Genomic DNA, 9,326 nt, shown 5'->3' with positions numbered 1-9,326 from the left:
AGTCATTTTATAAGCTTTTGGGAAAAAGAGAAAGCCTTTCTATGTTGAATGCCAATTACTATTTTGTATTAAGAATAGTTTTTATGTTTATGGTGTGTATCTGAGAAATATTTAATTGCTCCCAGTGCTCTTCCAATTTTCTTCAATTCAAATATTGCAATATGAAACAGTTATTAAATAATATGTTTTGCTGAATGACATGAACAGAAATAAAGCCTTACTAAACACAACTGTTTGTCGTTTTGTGACAATGGGACAGAAAGTCATCAAATCTGATTTTTAGCCTAACCCTAACCTTAACCCGTACCGTGACCACACTGCTAACCCTAATGCATAAACCTAACCTTAAATTAAGACCAAAAATTGGTTTTACAAGTGGTGGAAAAATTACTCAATTGTCATACTTGAGTAAAAGTAAAGATACCTTAATAGAAAATGACTCAAGTAAAAGTGAAAGTCACCTAGTAAAATACTACTTGAGTAAACGTCTAAAAGGGTTTGGTTTTAAATATACTTAAGTATCAAAAGTAAAAGTACAATCCATTTCTAATTCCTTACATTAATTAAAGCAGATGGCACCATTTTCTTTTTTTCTTTTCTTTTTTTTTCTTTTCTTTTTTCTTTCACCTTTATTTAACCAGGTAGGCCAGTTGAGAACAAGTTCTCATTTACAACTGCGACCTGGCCAAGATAAATCAAAGCACTGCAACAGAAACATCAACGCCGAGTTACACATGGAATAAACAAGCGTACAGTCAATAACATAATAGAAAAAAAGAAAGTCTATATACAGTGTGTGCAAATGGATTGGGCGGGCTATTTACAGATGGACTATGTACAGCTGCAGCGATCGGTTAGCTGCTCAGATAGCTGAAATTTAAAGTTAGGGGTTTGAAATGTAAGTCTCCAGCTTCAGCGATTTTTGCAATTCGTTCCAGTCACTGGCAGCAGAGAACTGGAAGGAAAGGCGGCCAAAGGAGGTGTTGGCTTTACGGATGACCAGCGAGATATACCTGCTGGAGCGCGTGCTACGGGTGGGTGTTGTTATCGTGATCAGTGAGCTGAGATAAGGCGGAGCTTTACCTACCATAGACTTATAGATGACCTGGAGCCAGCGGGTCTGGCGACGAATATGTAGCGAGGGCCAGCTGACTAGAGCATACAGGTCGCAGTGGTTGGTGGTATAAGGCGCTTTGGTAACAAAACGGATGGCACTGTGATAGACTACATCCAATTTGCTAATTAGAGTATTGGAAGCTATTTTGTAGATGACATCGCCGAAGTCGAGGATCGGTAGGATAGTCAGTTTTACTAGGGTAAGTTTGGCGGCGTGAGTGAAGGAGGCTTAGTTGCGAAATAGAAAGCCGATTCTAGATTTGGTTTTGGATTCGAGATGTTTGATATGAGTCTGGAAGGAGAGTTTACCGTCTAGCCAGACACCTAGGTATTTGTAGTTGTCCACGTATTCTAGGTCAGAACCGTCCAGAGTAGTGATGCTAGTCGGGCTGGCGGGTGGGTGTGGGCAGCAAACGGTTGAAAGCATGAATTTGGTTTTACTGGCATTTAAGAGAAGTTGGAGACCACGGAAGGAGTGTTGTATGGCATTGATGCTCGTTTGGAGGTTAGTTAAAACACAGTTTCCAAAGAAAGGCCAGATATATACAGAATGGTGTCGTCTGCGTAGAGATGGATCAGGGAATCACCCGCAACAAGAGCGACATCGTTGATATATACAGAGAAAAGAGTCAACCCGGGAATTGAACCCTGTGGTACCCCCATAGAGACTGCCAGAGGTCCGGACAACAGGCCCTCCGATTTGACACACTGAACTCTGTCTGAGAAGTAGTTGATGAACCAGGCGAGGCAGTCATTTGAGAAACCAAGGCTATTGAGTCTGCCGATAAGAATACAGTGATTGACAGAGTCGAAAGCTTTGGCCAGGTCGGTGGAGACAGCTGGACAGTACTGTCTTTTATCGATGGTGGTTATGATATCGTTTAGTACATTGAGCATGACTGAGGTGCACCCATGACCAGCTCGGAAACCGGATTGCACAGTGGAGAAGGTACGTTGGGATTTTAAATGGTCAGTGATCTGTTTATTAACTTGGCTTTCGAAGACTTTAGAAAGGCAGAGCGGGATGGATATAGGTCTATAACAGTTTAGGTCTAGAGTGTCACCCCCTTTGAAGAGGGGGATGACCGCTGCAGCTTTCCAATCTTTGGGGATCTCGGACGATACGACAGAGAGTTTGAACAGACTGGTAATAGGGGTTGCAACAATGGCAGTGGATAATTTTAGAAAGAGAGGGTCCAGATGGTCTAGCCCAGCTGATTTGCACGGGTCCAGGTTTTGCAGCTCTTTCAGAACATCTGCTATCTTTATTTGGGTGAAGGAGAAGCTGGGGAGGATTGGGCAAGTAGCTGCGAGGGGTGCGGAGCTGTTGGCCGGGGTAGCCAGGAGGAAAGCATGGCCAGCCGTAGAGAAATGCTTATTGAAATGTTTGATTATCATGGATTTATCAGTGGTGACCGTGTTACATAGCTGTAGTGCAGTGGGCAGCTGGGAGGAGGTGCTCTTATTCTCCATGGACTTTACAGTGTCCCAAAATGTTTGTAGTTAGAGCTACAGGATGCACATTTCTGTTTGAAAAAGCTAGCCTTTGCTTTCCTGACTGACTGTGTGTATTGGTTCCTGACTTCCCTGAACAGTTGCATATCGCGGGACTATTCGATGCTATTGCAGTCCGCCACAGGATGTTTTTTTGCTGATCAAGGGCAGTCAGGTCTGGAGTGAACCAAGGGCTATATCTGTTCTTAGTTCTACATTGTTTTGAATGGGGCATGCTTATTTAAGATGGTGAGGAAATTACTTTTAAAGAACTACCAGGCATCCTCGACTGACGGGATGAGGTCAATATCCTTCCAGGATACCCGGGCCAGGTCGATTAGAAAGGCCTGCTCGCAAAAGTGTTTTAGGGAGCGTTTGACAGTGATGAGGGGTGGTCGTTTTACAGCGGACCCATAGCGGATGCAGGCAATGAGGCAGTGATCGCTCAGATCCTGATTCAAAACAGCAGAGGTTTATTTGGAGGGCAAGTTGGTCAGGATAATATCTATGAGGGTGCACATGTTTACAGATTTAGGGTTGTTCCTGGTGGTTACCTTGATAATTTGTGTGAGATTGAGGGCATCTAGCTTAGATTGTAGGGCTACTGGGGTGTTAAGCATATCCCAGTTTAGGTCACCTAACAGAACGAACTCTGAAGACAGATGGGGGGCAATCAATTCACATATAGTGTCCAGGGCACAGCTGGGAGCTGAGGGGGGTCTATAACAGGTGGCAACAGTGAGAGACTTATTTCAGGAGAGATTCATTTTTTAAATTAGAAGCTCGAACTGTTTGGGCAAAGACCTGGAAAGTATGACAGAACTTTGCAAGCTATCTCTGCAGTAGATTACAACTCCTCCCGCTTTGGCAGTTCTATCTTGACGGAAAACGTTGTAGTTGGGTATGGACATCTCAGAAATGTTGGTGGCCTTCCTCAGCCAGGATTCAGACACGGCAAGGACATCAGGGTTGGCGGAGTGTGCTAAAGCAGTGAGTAAAAAAAACTTAGGGAGGAGGCTTCTGATGTTGAGATGCATGAAACCAAATGACAGTGCCTGGGGACACGCAGGGCCTGGGTTAGCCTCCACATCACCCGAGGAACAGAGGAGGAGTAGGATGAGGGTACGGCTAAAGGCTAGCAAAACTGGTAGTCTAGTGCTTTGGGGACAGAGAATAAAAGGAGCAGATTTCTGGGTGTGGTAGAATAGATTCAGGGAATAATGTGCAGAGAGGCGTATGGCGAGGTGCGGGTACAGTGGAGGTTATCCCAGGCACTGAGTGATGTTAAGAGAGGTTGCATCTCTGGACACGCTGGTTATACTGGGTGTGGTCACTGCATGTGTGGGAGTTGGGACTCCTTTGTACAGTGGGACTAGGGGCTCCGCACTAAAGTAAAACAATTATTGACGGACAGCAAGGGGCACACTCCAACCTCAGACATAATTACAAACAAAGCATTTGTGTTTAGTGAGTCAGATCAGAGGCAGTAGAGATGAAGAGGGAAGTTCTCTTGATGTGTGTGATTTGGTCCATTTATGTCAAAATGTAACGAGTACTTTTGGGTGTCAGGGAAAATGTATGGAGTAAAAAGTACATTATTTTCTTTAGGAATGTAGTGAAGTAAAAGTAAAAGTTCGCAAAAATATAAATAGTAAAGTAGAGTACAGATACCCCAAAAAACGACTTAAGGAGTATTTAAAGTATTTTTACTTTAGTACTTTACACCACTGCCTATATCAGGTGACATCACTCAGTTCTGCCTCCAGAAAAAGACTCGTTAACCTTTTTCAAATGCTAGACTGTATGTACTATGATACATGCACAACATGAGGGAGCAATTGCATAATCCACAAATCATACAGCAACACCATAAAAGGTTGCAGTTGAAATGACGTCAAGGTTAAGTAGACTGTAATGTCCGTTTTGCATAGATTTTTCAAAATGAAAAAAAGACAGTTTCTGGCAGCGGTGGGATTCGAACCCACGCCATCGAAATGACTGGAGCCTAAATCCAGCGCCTTAGACCACTCGGCCACGCTACCTCAACGAACACGAATACAATTTTATGGTATATAACATTAGAATTTTATACTTTTTCCAAATAAAAAAATAGATCGCTGAAAACAGCAGAAAAATATCAGTTGCTGAACGCTTCTTGCTCCAATAGTGTATTCTTGATCCATTTCGTGATGGAACAACTGTTATTTTATTTATTAATTTAGTCCATTAGGGCCCTGTAAAATCCCTTCAATGTTTTGCCTGACCCCCCCCCAAAAAAAAAAAAAAAAAAAAATTCCCCCTCTCCTCCGTTTACATTTCCCGGTTTACCGTTTATCCCTGCTTCTCCAGGTTTGCGCTCTCAAAAGCACACCTTTTTAATCGAAATATAACACGATTGGATGTTCTATGTCCACGACAACATTTAAAACCCTAGCAGGAGACCACTTTTGAGGTCTTGGAAAAATTGAAGACATATCGATTTTGGGGTGTAGTTACCCTTTAAACGCAAGCGTGCGCCAGGAAGAGACCTTTGTTTGGTTAAGCGGTGTTGCTGTAGCGCTCATGTGATTGCGGAGTTTGCAAAACAAATGGCCACTGGATTGATGCAAATAATGATGATATAATTCTGCCAAGCTGGCATAGGCTACTTTGCAGTTAACATTTCATTGAGAAGGTTTTTGTGGGAAGCCTTTCCTTCTCTACCAGAAGAAGGTAATCATTAGCCTCAACGCTAACGGCTACACAAAGTGTAGACCTGCGCGCGCTCCGCACGCATGCGCACAGAAACTGGGCAGTCCTGTGCTGTTTCTGAAAGTTGCGTGGAAATACGAATCACTGATGCATTTTGTTGATGTCTAATGATTCTCTTGGGCAAATGAATGCATTTTCTAACAAGTTGAAAGGATTTAGTTGATTTCCTCCTTAGTTCAAAACATTTTTGAATATTGTTGAATTTCGGTTTAAAGTCTGGATTCCGTGATTCCGTATTATATAGGGCCCTAGTCCATGAAGTTGTCATAAGTGTGAACATAGGATATGCCCTCTCCCCCCCCACAAGAGTGAAATATATGGGCTGGAAAGGAAATGTAAGCAAGGTTTGAGCTTTGTCAGTGTGTCACAACGTGGACATTTCTCTGTCTCCCGATGAATGAGCGGCACATTGACTTTATATAGTGTACCAAGAGGGTTCCCTTCGCTTACGGCCATACCAGCCTGAATACGCCCGATCTCGGAAGCTAAGCAGGGTCGGGCCTGGTTAGTACTTGGATGGGAGACCGCCTGGGAATACCAGGTGCTGTAAGCTTTTTGCTCCAGTAGAGGGTACTCTTGTGTCATGCGTGGAGCAACTGCCTTTTATTTATCGCCCTAATAATGTTGTGTCTTTTTATTGGACTACATGCAGTTTGTTAGTGCTGCCCTGCCCTGATCAAATCCAATCATGGACAGTGCGTTTCCCTCGAAATGTAGGCACTACATTCAGCATTTGTTTTTAGACTGTCAATGTCTGTCGTCCATTAGGGCCCTGTAAAATCCCTTCAATGTTTTGCCTGACCCCCCCCCCAAAAAAAATTCCCCCTCTCCTCCGTTTACATTTCCCGGTTTACCGTTTATCCCTGCTTCTCCAGGTTTGCGCTCTCAAAAGCACACCTTTTTAATCGAAATATAACACGATTGGATGTTCTATGTCCACGACAACATTTAAAACCCTAGCAGGAGACCACTTTTGAGGTCTTGGAAAAATTGAAGACATATCGATTTTGGGGTGTAGTTACCCTTTAAACGCAAGCGTGCGCCAGGAAGAGACCTTTGTTTGGTTAAGCGGTGTTGCTGTAGCGCTCATGTGATTGCGGAGTTTGCAAAACAAATGGCCACTGGATTGATGCAAATAATGATGATATAATTCTGCCAAGCTGGCATAGGCTACTTTGCAGTTAACATTTCATTGAGAAGGTTTTTGTGGGAAGCCTTTCCTTCTCTACCAGAAGAAGGTAATCATTAGCCTCAACGCTAACGGCTACACAAAGTGTAGACCTGCGCGCGCTCCGCACGCATGCGCACAGAAACTGGGCAGTCCTGTGCTGTTTCTGAAAGTTGCGTGGAAATACGAATCACTGATGCATTTTGTTGATGTCTAATGATTCTCTTGGGCAAATGAATGCATTTTCTAACAAGTTGAAAGGATTTAGTTGATTTCCTCCTTAGTTCAAAACATTTTTGAATATTGTTGAATTTCGGTTTAAAGTCTGGATTCCGTGATTCCGTATTATATAGGGCCCTAGTCCATGAAGTTGTCATAAGTGTGAACATAGGATATGCCCTCTCCCCCCCCACAAGAGTGAAATATATGGGCTGGAAAGGAAATGTAAGCAAGGTTTGAGCTTTGTCAGTGTGTCACAACGTGGACATTTCTCTGTCTCCCGATGAATGAGCGGCACATTGACTTTATATAGTGTACCAAGAGGGTTCCCTTCGCTTACGGCCATACCAGCCTGAATACGCCCGATCTCGGAAGCTAAGCAGGGTCGGGCCTGGTTAGTACTTGGATGGGAGACCGCCTGGGAATACCAGGTGCTGTAAGCTTTTTGCTCCAGTAGAGGGTACTCTTGTGTCATGCGTGGAGCAACTGCCTTTTATTTATCGCCCTAATAATGTTGTGTCTTTTTATTGGACTACATGCAGTTTGTTAGTGCTGCCCTGCCCTGATCAAATCCAATCATGGACAGTGCGTTTCCCTCGAAATGTAGGCACTACATTCAGCATTTGTTTTTAGACTGTCAATGTCTGTCGTCCATTAGGGCCCTGTAAAATCCCTTCAATGTTTTGCCTGACCCCCCCCCCCAAAAAAATTCCCCCTCTCCTCCGTTTACATTTCCCGGTTTACCGTTTATCCCTGCTTCTCCAGGTTTGCGCTCTCAAAAGCACACCTTTTTAATCGAAATATAACACGATTGGATGTTCTATGTCCACGACAACATTTAAAACCCTAGCAGGAGACCACTTTTGAGGTCTTGGAAAAATTGAAGACATATCGATTTTGGGGTGTAGTTACCCTTTAAACGCAAGCGTGCGCCAGGAAGAGACCTTTGTTTGGTTAAGCGGTGTTGCTGTAGCGCTCATGTGATTGCGGAGTTTGCAAAACAAATGGCCACTGGATTGATGCAAATAATGATGATATAATTCTGCCAAGCTGGCATAGGCTACTTTGCAGTTAACATTTCATTGAGAAGGTTTTTGTGGGAAGCCTTTCCTTCTCTACCAGAAGAAGGTAATCATTAGCCTCAACGCTAACGGCTACACAAAGTGTAGACCTGCGCGCGCTCCGCACGCATGCGCACAGAAACTGGGCAGTCCTGTGCTGTTTCTGAAAGTTGCGTGGAAATACGAATCACTGATGCATTTTGTTGATGTCTAATGATTCTCTTGGGCAAATGAATGCATTTTCTAACAAGTTGAAAGGATTTAGTTGATTTCCTCCTTAGTTCAAAACATTTTTGAATATTGTTGAATTTCGGTTTAAAGTCTGGATTCCGTGATTCCGTATTATATAGGGCCCTAGTCCATGAAGTTGTCATAAGTGTGAACATAGGATATGCCCTCTCCCCCCCCACAAGAGTGAAATATATGGGCTGGAAAGGAAATGTAAGCAAGGTTTGAGCTTTGTCAGTGTGTCACAACGTGGACATTTCTCTGTCTCCCGATGAATGAGCGGCACATTGACTTTATATAGTGTACCAAGAGGGTTCCCTTCGCTTACGGCCATACCAGCCTGAATACGCCCGATCTCGTCCGATCTCGGAAGCTAAGCAGGGTCGGGCCTGGTTAGTACTTGGATGGGAGACCGCCTGGGAATACCAGGTGCTGTAAGCTTTTTGCTCCAGTAGAGGGTACTCTTGTGTCATGCGTGGAGCAACTGCCTTTTATTTATCGCCCTAATAATGTTGTGTCTTTTTATTGGACTACATGCAGTTTGTTAGTGCTGCCCTGCCCTGATCAAATCCAATCATGGACAGTGCGTTTCCCTCGAAATGTAGGCACTACATTCAGCATTTGTTTTTAGACTGTCAATGTCTGTCGTCCATTAGGGCCCTGTAAAATCCCTTCAATGTTTTGCCTGACCCCCCCCCCAAAAAAAATTCCCCCTCTCCTCCGTTTACATTTCCCGGTTTACCGTTTATCCCTGCTTCTCCAGGTTTGCGCTCTCAAAAGCACACCTTTTTAATCGAAATATAACACGATTGGATGTTCTATGTCCACGACAACATTTAAAACCCTAGCAGGAGACCACTTTTGAGGTCTTGGAAAAATTGAAGACATATCGATTTTGGGGTGTAGTTACCCTTTAAACGCAAGCGTGCGCCAGGAAGAGACCTTTGTTTGGTTAAGCGGTGTTGCTGTAGCGCTCATGTGATTGCGGAGTTTGCAAAACAAATGGCCACTGGATTGATGCAAATAATGATGATATAATTCTGCCAAGCTGGCATAGGCTACTTTGCAGTTAACATTTCATTGAGAAGGTTTTTGTGGGAAGCCTTTCCTTCTCTACCAGAAGAAGGTAATCATTAGCCTCAACGCTAACGGCTACACAAAGTGTAGACCTGCGCGCGCTCCGCACGCATGCGCACAGAAACTGGGCAGTCGTGTGCTGTTTCTGAAAGTTGCGTGGAAATACGAATCACTGATGCATTTTGTTGATGTCTAATGATTCTCTTGGGCAA

General features: G+C 43.8%; 2 non-coding genes and 2 pseudogenes across 2 annotated transcripts; 3 read left to right on the top strand and 1 right to left on the bottom strand.

Annotated features, from left to right (window-relative positions):
• Positions 1 to 4,570: 4,570 nt before the first annotated feature.
• On the bottom strand, positions 4,571 to 4,652 carry trnal-uag (transfer RNA leucine (anticodon UAG)). The gene has a single exon. It is a non-coding gene; the product is annotated as a tRNA-Leu (tRNA).
• Positions 4,653 to 5,805: 1,153 nt separating this feature from the next.
• Positions 5,806 to 5,914, top strand: LOC118938676 (5S ribosomal RNA; annotated as a pseudogene).
• Positions 5,915 to 7,082: 1,168 nt separating this feature from the next.
• LOC118938675 (5S ribosomal RNA) lies at positions 7,083 to 7,191 on the top strand (annotated as a pseudogene).
• Positions 7,192 to 8,359: 1,168 nt separating this feature from the next.
• LOC118938674 (5S ribosomal RNA) lies at positions 8,360 to 8,478 on the top strand. Its single transcript, XR_005035880.1, has one exon. It is a non-coding gene; the product is annotated as a 5S ribosomal RNA (ribosomal RNA).
• The last annotated feature ends 848 nt before the right edge of the window (positions 8,479 to 9,326 follow it).

This window comes from Oncorhynchus mykiss, chromosome 13 (genome assembly GCF_057628025.1).
Source record: "Oncorhynchus mykiss isolate SJ-2025 chromosome 13, ASM5762802v1, whole genome shotgun sequence".
Classification (NCBI taxonomy): domain Eukaryota; kingdom Metazoa; phylum Chordata; class Actinopteri; order Salmoniformes; family Salmonidae; genus Oncorhynchus; species Oncorhynchus mykiss.
This window is presented reverse-complemented; position numbering and strand designations above follow the sequence as displayed.